This window comes from Oratosquilla oratoria, chromosome 3, assembly GCF_046742065.1.
Source record: "Oratosquilla oratoria isolate Oo_2021 chromosome 3, ASM4674206v1, whole genome shotgun sequence".
Taxonomy (NCBI): domain Eukaryota; kingdom Metazoa; phylum Arthropoda; class Malacostraca; order Stomatopoda; family Squillidae; genus Oratosquilla; species Oratosquilla oratoria.
Genome location: NC_134779.1, coordinates 43,706,772 through 43,718,190, shown reverse-complemented (window position 1 = coordinate 43,718,190; position 11,419 = coordinate 43,706,772).

Below are 11,419 nucleotides of genomic sequence, written 5' to 3'. Positions count from 1 at the left end.
TATCGATACTTTCATAAGCAATGAACTATAATTAATAGTCATAATATAGCTAACAATGTATTAATACAAAAATTATATAATAATATTATACGTAATACTATAATGATAATATATATAATAATATAATCACTTGTTCATTTACATAATCACCAAAATAAATCAACATCTTATTCTCATCCAATATATTACATTTAATATACTAAATGTTTTTCTTGTGATCGACGCCAAGAATTTCTATTAAGATTTAAAGAACTTTTGGTAGAAAATATGAATATTGTATACAAATTCATATCAGAAAATTTTACACAGGTTAGGTAGGCAAACTTTATTCCATTTCTTTTCTCAACTGAATAAAATTACCTGACGACAGACAGAATAAATATACAAGTCGAGGAAGACACTCCAAAGTTTAGACTCGTTTCTATGTCTTCGAGTACAAGTGAATTCTTGTGACTACCTGGGTGGCTCGGTGACCAACAGCCAACAGATAAAGACGGTGTTGGTAAGTATGCAGTGCCCTCTGGCGGACGGGACGCGAACTGTATACAGCGTCTCTGGGTCCAGATAACGTCACTTTGTCCGTCTGTTCGCCCGTCACTCTGTCCGTCCGTCACTCGGGCCGTTCTCCCGTCCTTCCGTCTGTCTGTCCATTCTTCCGTTTTTTTTTTTTTTTTTTTTTTTTTTTTTTTTTTTGTCTATACGTTCTTTCGTTCTCTTGTTCTTCCGTTCTTCTGTCCTTTCGTCATTCCGTTCTTCCGTCCCTCAGCCTGTCCGCCCGTCCGTTCTTTGCATCCGTCTGTCTTTCTGTCTCGCTGTGTCCGACACTCACTTGAGACGAACATCTGCGTTGTTTACTTATATACTTTATCTCTTGTAACTTGTTTGGCTAATGCCCTTCGGAGACCACACGCATGCGCAGTAACCTCTGTCATTAGTATAACGACCACAGTTACTGCAGCCACCTTCACAGCCACCACCACAGCCACCACCACAGCCACCACAGGCACCAAACACAGCCACAATTTGCCCCTAACAGCCAACCCAGCCACTACCACAACCACTACAGACACCAAACATACCCATCCCCACAGCCACAACAGCCACCAAACACAGCCACCCGTAGCCCATAACAGCCAACCCCGTCACCACCACAGCCACTACAGACAACAAACATACCCATCCCCACAGCCACAACAGCCGCCAAAAACAGACACCACCACAGACACCACCGCCACCTCCTCCGCCACCGTGAACCTTGAACACTTCCGTGTGTGTATTACATCCTTTGTTTTGCATTGCGCTGCTTCGAGGCCGCCGTGAACTGGGAACCCACTTCGCTGCAAATGCCGCCAGACGATTTTATTCGGCCGAGTGGCGGGGTTGCGATTGGGCGAAGCTTCATCTAAATCAGGATCCGACGCTTTGATATATGATTAATGATAATTGGTAATTGATGTGATACGATGGTAGAAACGATAAACGATAAATGATAAATGATAAATTGAACATGATAAATGATAAACGATAGATGGTAGATGATAAATGATAAATGGTAGATGATAAATGATGAATAATAAATGATAAATTATCAATAATAAGTGCTAAACGATAAATGATGAATGATAAAAGATAAACGATGAAAGATAAATGATAAATGACAAGTGACAAAATTATATATGCCAGATGACGATAGATGACAGATGGCAGATGACAGATGGTAGATGACAGATGCCAAGTGATAAGTGATATGTGTTAAAGTAATAAGAGATAGATCATGCTAAATGCTAAATGCTAAACGTTAAATGCTAAGTGCTAAGCATACGTAAGTCCTAAGTGATACGTGGTAAATGCTAGATACTAAATGCTGAATGCTAAATGATTAATGCTATATGCTAAATGTTTAATGTTGAATGCTAAGTTGGAGACGCTAAATGCTAAATTATAAATGACAAGAGATCAATGATAAGTGACAAATGGCATGCAATAAATGATAAATGAAAATAAATAAATAACATAGATACTATAAATAATAACAATCAATATTTAATTATATAAAGAGAGATATGGCAAATAAAAAATAAGAAGAAAAAAGTTATTTGTGTTTTGTTGCTGCTGTATTTTGGTGTCCTTCGTACACACGCTCGTCGGTCCCAGACCTCCGGGAGCTCGTTCTGTCTTAACCACATTGTTATACGCCCACCCATCCTTTTTCTTCCTCCTCCTCCTCCTCCTCCTCCTCCTCCTCCCTCCCTCCCTCCCTCCTCCTCCTCCTCCTCCTCCTCCTCCTCCTCCTCCTCCTCCTTCTCCCTCATCCTTCTCCGTCCTCCTCCCTCCTCCTCCTCATCTTCCTTCTCCTCCTTCTCCCTCCTCCTCCTCATCTTCCTTCTCCTCCTCCTCATCTTCCTCCTCCTCCTCATCTTCCTATTCCTTTTCCTCCTCTTCCTTCTCCTCCTCTCCTTCTCCTTCTTCTTCCTCTCCTCCTCCTCCTCCTCCTCCTCTTCTTCTTCCTTCCCCTATTCCTCTCTCTCCTCCTCCCCCTTCTCCTTTTCCTTCTCTTCCCTCTTCTTCTCCTCCTTCTCCTTTTCTACCTCTCCTCCTCCTCCTCTTCTTCCTTCCTCTATTCTTCTCTCTCCTCTTCATCTTTCTTCTTCTCCTTCTCCCTCTCCTCCTCCTTCTCCTCTTCTTCCTCCTCCTTCCTTTTCTTCTCCTTCTTCTCCTTCTCCCTCTCCTCCTCTCCCTTTTCCTCGTTCTTCTTCTCCTTCTCCTTCTCCTTCCTCTCCTCCTCACCCTTCCTTTCATCCTTCCTCTATTCCTACTCTCCTCCTCCTCCTCTTCCTCTTCCTCCTCCTCCTCCTCCTCCTCCGCCTTCTCCTCCTCTTCCTCTTTCTCCTTATTCTCCCTCTCCTCCTTCTCCTCCTCCTCCTCCTCCTCCTTCTCCTTCTCCTTCTCAACCTACTCCTCTTCCTCCTCGTCTTCCTTCCCCTCTTCCTACTCCCTTTCTCCTTTTCTCCCGCTCTTCCTCATTTTCCTCTTCCTTCTCATTTTCCTTCTCTTCCTCTCTTTCGTCGTTTTCTCCCTTCTTTATCTTCTCTTCCTCATTTCCTTCCCTTCTCCTCCTTATCCTTCCTCTCCTCCGATCCACATTCTCCTCCACCTCCTTTTTCCCTTCCTCCCATTTCCTCCTAGTTCCCCGTCCACACTACTTCCCATCGCTCCGTCCTTTGTCCTTACCGCGAGTATATATATATATATATATATATATGTATATATATATATATAAATATATATATACATATATATATATATATATATATATATATATATCATTTTTTTTTTTTTTTTTTTTTTTTTTTTTTTTTTTTTTTTTTTACGCCGAATTTTTTTGGCGGGAAATTTTCCGCAATGGCACGTCATTGGCTACCATAGCTGTGATGTCAAAAGATATAGCAGGTGATTGATAATTTTTTTCTTTTTTAATGATTTCTCCAAAATCTCATCCTTTCTGTGGCGTGGGACAAGAATACCGTCACTATTGTCCTTCTCTACGTGCCTTAAATGCGACTAATTGGAGACAAAGAAAGGGTACAAATGATTTTTTTTTTTTTTTTTATTCTGGGGAATTAGAATTTTCCTTCTCTGTATCCTACTCACACGTCCTATACTTCCCTCCCGTCTTTCTCCATTTTCAATTTCTCCATTTTTCCTATTTAATTTCCAACTTCCCCTCATTTTCCCCTCCTCCTCCTAACTCCACCTCCTCGTCCTCCCCTCCTTCTCCTCCTAAATCCACCTCCTCCTCCCCTCCTCCCCTCCTCCTCCCCTCCTCCTCCTCCCCTCCTCCTCCTCCCCTCCTCCTCCTCCCCTATTCCTCCTCCTCCCATCCTCCTCCTCCCCTCCTCCTCCCCTCCTCCTCCCCTCCTCCTCCTCCTCCCCTCCTCCTCCACCTCCTCCCCTCTTCCTCCTCCACCTCCTCCCCTCCTCCTCCTCCTCCCCTCCTCCTCCACCTCCTCCCCTCTTCCTCCTCCCCCCTCCTTCTCCTCCCTTCCTCCTCCTCCTCCCCTCCTCCTCCTCCCCCTCCCCTCCTCCTCATCCCCTCCCCTCCTTCTCCTCCTTCTCTCCTCCTCCTCCCCCTTGAAATCCTCCATCTCTTATCTCTGTCTCTTCCACTTTCATCTTTCTCAGTCTCCACTCCTTTTTTCACTTATTCCATTTTTCCATCTTCATCTATGCTTCATTTTTCAACCTTCAAACAAACCTCCTAATCCATGCCTCATCTTATCCCCTCCTCTCTTCACTCCTCCTCTCTTTCACCCTTCTCTCTTCCCTCCTCCTCTCTTTAATCCTTCTCTCTTCACTCCTCCTCTCTTTAACCCTTCTCTCTTCACTCTTCCTCTCTTTAACCCTTCTCTCTTCACTCCTCTCTTTAACCGTTCTCTCTTCACTCCTCCTCTCTTTAACCCTTCTCTCTTCACTCCTCCTCTCTTTAACCCTTCTCTCTTCACTCCTCTCTTTAACCCTTCTCTCTTCACTCCTCCTCTTCTTATCCTTTTCTCTCCTCAGTCCCTCCTCTCCTTCCTACTTCCACCCTTTATCACCCATTCCTTCACCCTTCGTTACCTTTCCCCCTCCTCCCATCACCCTTCCTTCTGTCACACCTTCTACCCCACCCCTCTTCTCCCTCACCCTAAATCACCTTACCCTCTCCTCCCCTCACCCCTTCCTTTCCTCAACCCTTCTCTCCTCACCCCCTTCTCCCTTTACACTTCCTCCCCTCACCTCTCATCTCCTCAGTTCCTCCTACTCTCATTCCCTCCTCCTCTCACTCCTCCACACCCTCTCCTTCCTTCACTGCCTTCACTCCCACCTCTACTCCAACATAGTCCCCATCACTCCTCCTCCCCTCAGCCCCTCCTCCCCTCCACCCCTCACACCTCCTCATCTAACCTCTCCTCTCCTCACCCTTTCTGTTCGTCACTCTTCCTCCCCTCACTCCGTCATCCCCTCATCCACTTCTCCTCTAACCTCTCCTCTCCTCACCCTTTCTCTTCGTCACTCCTCCTCCCCTCACTCCCTCCTCCCCTCACTCCCTCCTCCCCTCACTCCCTCCTCCCCTCACTCCCTCCTCCCCTCACTTCCTCCTCCCCTGAACCCCTCCTCTCCCCTCACTCCCTCATCCCCTCACCCCTTCCTCTCCCCTCACAATAATGCGGGGATTACCCTCAGACCGCAGACGTCTTGTCCACTTATTAGTGTGTAGACGAAGTTAGATCCCGGATGTGAAGATGCTAAATTAGAGTCTTTCCCTTCTAAGTTGACGGATATGTATATACCTGAACAAAGACCCCTCAAGAACACACGAACACACGAACACGAAAACAAAGAACACACGAACGCACGAGCACATACGAGCACACGAACACACGGGTACAAAAATACACGTATTCACAGACCCGCACTATGAGATGTAAAAACAGATATGGGGGGGAGAGGCATAGATCCATAGGATATATTCATGGATTCATACAGTACTCCCTGTATGTGATAGCAAGCGGACGGTTGTACATATGCATAGAAACGTACACATACATACACGCACACGCACACACATGCACACACACACACACATTCACAAATATACAAGCATGTATTCAGGTATATACTGTATGTATACATTCGATCAAATATACACAATTAAGTAACAATACAAAAAAGAAAATAGTTGTATCACAATCAAACTTGGCCCATATCAGAGCTCTGCAAATATATATATTTTTCATCGCTGCTTCAATAAAACAATTCTGTTCACCTAAACCTTGTTTTAAGAGAACTAATAGATAAATAGATATATTGGATATTCATCATCGAAAGATATATTTGCACAGTCGTGATATATGATGGATGTATCCTATCTAATATTGCATTAGCATATGCTGCTGTAATGTGTTTACTTTCAACAGTAAGTGGGAGGAGGTTCGAACGTGTGGCGACGGTACGAGTCTGCGGTCTTTCAACCCAAGCTTCAGGGCAGATCCGTGATTACATCCCCCCCTCCCACATCATCATCGTCGTCGTCGTCGTTGTCGTCGTCGTCATCGTCATCGTCATCGTCATCGTCATCGTCATCGTCATCATCATCATCATCATCATCATCATCATCATCATCATCATCATCATCATCATCATCATCATCATCATCATCATCATCATCATCATCATCATCATCATCATCATCATCATCATCACCATCACCATCACCATCACCATCACCATCACCGTCGTCGTCGTCGTCGTCGTTGTCATCGTAGTCGTAGTCGTCGTTATCATCGATGGGATAAGTTTAACACACTATACTCAGATCCAGTTACGGAGAATTACTGAAGATAACATAGATACTCCAAGACACCACGTAGTATGATAAGGAATAGGTGGTCTTCAGACGCTCTGGAGACTTCCATGTCCAAGAGATCTTGTAGGAACATTCTGCCTTTCCGTCATTTCCTTCGATGTTTCTTTACAGTCACGTAGTTTTGAGATCTTTGGTCCGGTTGGTACCAGACGACTTACTTCAGCTGAGGCAAGGGTTAGAAACAAAAAATTGTCTTTATTAACCGATCCCCAGTCCGGCCCAAAATTTGAGCTCCTTGTCCCTTCTCCCCCGCAAAAAAAAAAAAAAAAAAGTATGTATATATACATGCATATATGCATATATATATATGTACATATATATATATATATATATATATATATATATATATATATATATAAAATAAAAGAACTAAGAACTCCAAAGTGTACATCACCTTAGCTAAGGAATTATTGATCAATCTCATTGGTCCCATAATCTTAAAAGATGAATGAATGAAATAGAGCAGTATGAAATATGAAAAAAAAAGCAAGATAAGATAAGAAGATAAGATAAGATAAAATAAGATAAGATAAGATAAAAAAAAAAAATCCTCGCCATAACAATTTCCCTCGTGTTTCTACCCGCAGACTCCCCCACCCCATAGAGGCTCCACACCACCTCCGCACTCCCCCCGTCACTCCATATGCCAGCAAAAACAATCATCGGGTGAGCGAGACAGGGAGCGAGACAAGGACAACAAGCAGCTATGCAGGGAACGTATCAGGGACAGCTTGGCTGTCCGCGGGACATAGAACCAAGTGTCGGCGGCCGATCAGGAGACCCATAACACGACAGCTGAGCTGCAAAACAGACCGGGAGGGAGGAAGGGAGGAAGGTAGGGAGAGAGAGAGGGAGGGAGGGAGGGAGGGAGGGAATGGAGAGAGGAATGGAGGAAGGCAAGAAACAATGGCTGTCATTTGTTTTATTTCGCAAGTGTGTATGTGTATATGTATATGGATATATATGTGTGTATATGTATATGTATATGTAGGTGTATATGTATATATATATATATATATATATATATATATGTATGCTGCATATATGTATGCATGTGCGTATGCGAGTGTATATATTTGCGTGCGATGGCGTGAAGATGTGGTGTACACGTGTGTGTGTGTGTGTGTGTGTGTGTGTGTGTGTGTGTGTGTGTGTGTGTGTGTGTGTGTGTGTGTGATCATTACCAAAACATCACTGTCACTGTCACTATCACTATGAGTATCACTGTTAGTCTCCACCACTAGCAGTATCACTGTCACTGCCTCCATCACTATCACTAATACCATCACTATCATTATCACTATCACTATCACTATCACTATCACTATCACTATCACTATCACTATCACTATCACTACCATTATCACTACCACTACCACAATTATTATCATTATCACTATCACCATAAATGTTGCTATCAACATCACAAAAAATATAGCTATCACTGTCACTATCACTATCATTATCATTGTCATTATAACCGTAATCGACATTTTTATCGTCTTCACCATCGTCACCATCACTATCACAATCACCATCACCATCACCATCACCTTCTGACCCCAAACCCACAAGCACTTTACTACCGTCTTAAGAGGATTTAAGTCTTTAATGATGACGTAGGCAGAGTAAACACGAACTTGAGTCTCCAACTGTACCACCCTGCAATACAACCGTTCGGTCTGTGGTGCCTGTAAGGTTGTAGAATGAAATTAGCTGTTGTAATAAATCCTCGTCCCAGCCCTCTCGCCCTCTGGATGCTCCAGTTCGAAAGACAGATGGCTAGCATGAAGCTGCCGGGGGAGGGGGAGGGGGAGGGGGAGGTGAGAGGGTGGGAGTGGGAGAGGAGGAAGGAAGGGAAGAGGAGGAAGGAAGGGGGAGGGGGAGGAGAGAGGGAGGAAGGTAGGAGGGAGGGGAAGGGAGGGAGAGGAGAGAGGGAGGAAGGTAGGAGAGAGGGGGAGGGAAGGAAAGGGAGGGAAGGAAGGGAAGGAAAGGGAGGAAAGGAAGGAAGGGAAGGGAAGGAAGGGAAGGAAAGGAAGGAAAGGAGGAAAGGAAGGAAGGGAAGGAAGGAGAGGAAAGGAAGGAAGGGAAGAGAAGAAAGGGAAGGAAGAAGAGAAGAGAAAAGAGAGGAGAAGAGAGAAGAGAAAAGAGAGAAAATAAAGGGACGAGGGAAAAAGAAGGGAGAAGAGAGGAGAGGAATAGAGAGGAGTACATAGAGAAGAGAGAGGAGCGAGGAGAGGAGAGAGAAGAAAGAAGAGAGAAGAGAAAAGAAATGGACGAGGGAAAAAGAAGGGAGAAGAAAGAGAAAAGAGAGGAATAGAGAGGAGTACAGGGAAAAGAGAGAGGAGCGAGGAGTGAAGAGAAATAAGAGGGGAGAGAAGAAAGAAGAGAGAAGAGAAATAAGAGGAAAAAGAAGAAAGAAGAGAGAAATGGGACGAGGGAAGAGTGGAGACAGATTTTGAAGAAAGAGAGGAGAGGAGAGAGCAAGGGGAAGGGAAAAGAGAAGAGAGAAAAGAAGAGAGAGAAGAGAGAAAAGAAGACAAAAATAAAGACCGAAAAGAGAAAAAGAGACACAGTAAAAAAAAAAAAAAAAAAAAAAAAAAACGAGATAAAGAAAACAGAGCATAAAAGTAAGATAAGAAGGAAGGAAGGAAATAAGCAAAAAATGCAAAGGGATATAAGAATAGCAGAAGAGGAGGACGATAGGGATAATGACGATAGAAATGGGGGAAAACGGAGGGAGAATAACTTATTAACAAAAGCGTTTATAGAGAAACTGCCTTCGGCGAATGAAAGAAAACAAAGCAGAAAATCCGATGATTACAAGAGAGATGAGATGAGAGGAGGGCGCAAAGGGGGAAGAAAAAAGGCAGAGAAGATTAGGGGGAGGGGGAGGGGGAGGGGAGGGGAAAGGAGGGGTTAGTGAGGGGGAGAGGAGGTTGGGAGAGGGGTGATAGGGGTAAGGGTGAGGGTGGAAGGTGGTAAATGAGGTGGGGGTCAATATATATATATATATATATATATATATATATATATATATATATATAATATACATAATATAAGGAGAGTCTTAGAGATGGTAAAGCAGAGTTTGAAGGAAAAGAGCAGAAAGGACATTAAAAAAAGTTAATATAAACAAAACAAAAATAATCAACACATTTTCTTTGAATGGCGATTAGACCACGGTCATAAAGGAATGCTACGTGACTCTGGTCAGTGGGGGTGCCACTAAAGTCTCCAAAAGTATTGGCTGTACACAATTTATGTAGACAATACCCCATATGGGATAGGGGCAAAGGTAGGGGTGGAAGAGGTTGATAGGAATGGAGGTGGGAGGGGGAAAGGGGAGAGGAGACGGAGGGGGAAGGGGAGAGGGGATAAGGAGGGGCGTTTAAGAGGGAGTAATATGATTGTCTCCATCTTGTATCAGCTGTGCAAGTACAAAGGGTAAAGGTGGCAACCGTTTACTCAGCCAATCATCTGACAGTGTGAGTTCTTCTGAACCCAATTAATTCGTTTTACGTCCTTATTTGTTTATTCTAGCTGTCATCAGGCGATTTTATTCACACCCCCTCCGTAGCACAAGGGTTAAAATTGCCTCAAGCCCGTTCATGTGAAGGGTGCAACTGCTCGAGTAAATATCATTGATTAGATCCAACATAAGGTCTACTGTGGAGCATTGGTTTTGAGCTCTCGTCACACTCTGAGGACCCGGGTTCTAATCCAACGGGTACCGGTGTCTGTCTTTTTCCCCGGCAGTCCAAGCACAAAGGGCAAAGGTGACAACTATGTTCACAGCTAAGCGTCTACTGCCGTAACCTCCTCACAGTTCCTGTGGCTTTTCTCAATGTATTATTTACTTACCCTAAGCCCTCTCCCCCCTCCCCGATGATGAATAAAATTACATGACGGCAGCAAGAGTAGGAGGGTAAGTACCACCCTGTATGGAAGGGGTCTATCGAGTAGGTCCAATACGAGTCAGAATAGAATCATCTGACGTCAACTAGAATAAAAGGAAAAGGACCCCTCGGTATAGAAGGCGTTCATATATTATATATTCATGTATGCATTCTTCTCATGATTCATATCTTTATTCATCTGTTTTTCTATCTGTCTATTCATCTATCTATTTTTCTAGTTGTTATCTTGCCCATTTATTCTTTACTTGTTTGCTTTGGTATTGTAGCGATGCTGCTGTTGGTGAAGAGAAAGAGGTTTTGGTGAGTTCGTCTCATTTATTGTAAGGTACAAGTGAACTGATTTTACATGCGGCGAGAGCTGATATATATACCGCGTGAGTAGTCACCCGTGTTGCGTAATTACATAATTGCACTGGGTTAGTTTAGGTCGGGTCAAGCAGGGTCGCACTGGCAGAGAAGCGTCAGGTCGTGGGCGACATCATGCACGTTCCACGCCACGTGATTGTCGCAGCTGTACAGTATCTACGAGTATTTTCATCTTTTTTAGTTACTTGTTCGGCTTTCAGTTTGTTTGATTACTTATTTTTCACTTCTTTGTTTGCTTGTTTGTTTGTTCACCCGTCTGTTTACATATATACCCATATACCTCTACGAGCACCTGTATACCTTAATACCTGTAATTCTATTAACCTATCATTTCATTGACATATCTAATTAAATAAATTAATTGTTTATTCATTTATCTGCTTACTCATTTATTTATTTATTTATTTATTCACTTTACTTATATATTTACTTAACTTGTTTATTCAATTATCTATTCATTTATTTATCTATTTATTATTTGTTTATCTGTTTAGTTAATGACTAATTTCTAATGTCTTTACTACAATACTTCACCGAAGGGATTTGATTCAGTCTAACTCCAGAGAATTTTTATTCAGTTTAAGAAATGTCACCGTAAGAGAAGGACTAAAGCACAACCATTCAAGTTCTATAGCACAAAATCTCCTTCAAGTTAGTTTGGATGGACCTCAGTTCTCTTCCCTATACAGCCGACCTCCTGACTGTCATTTGCCCCGGCAGTCAGCCG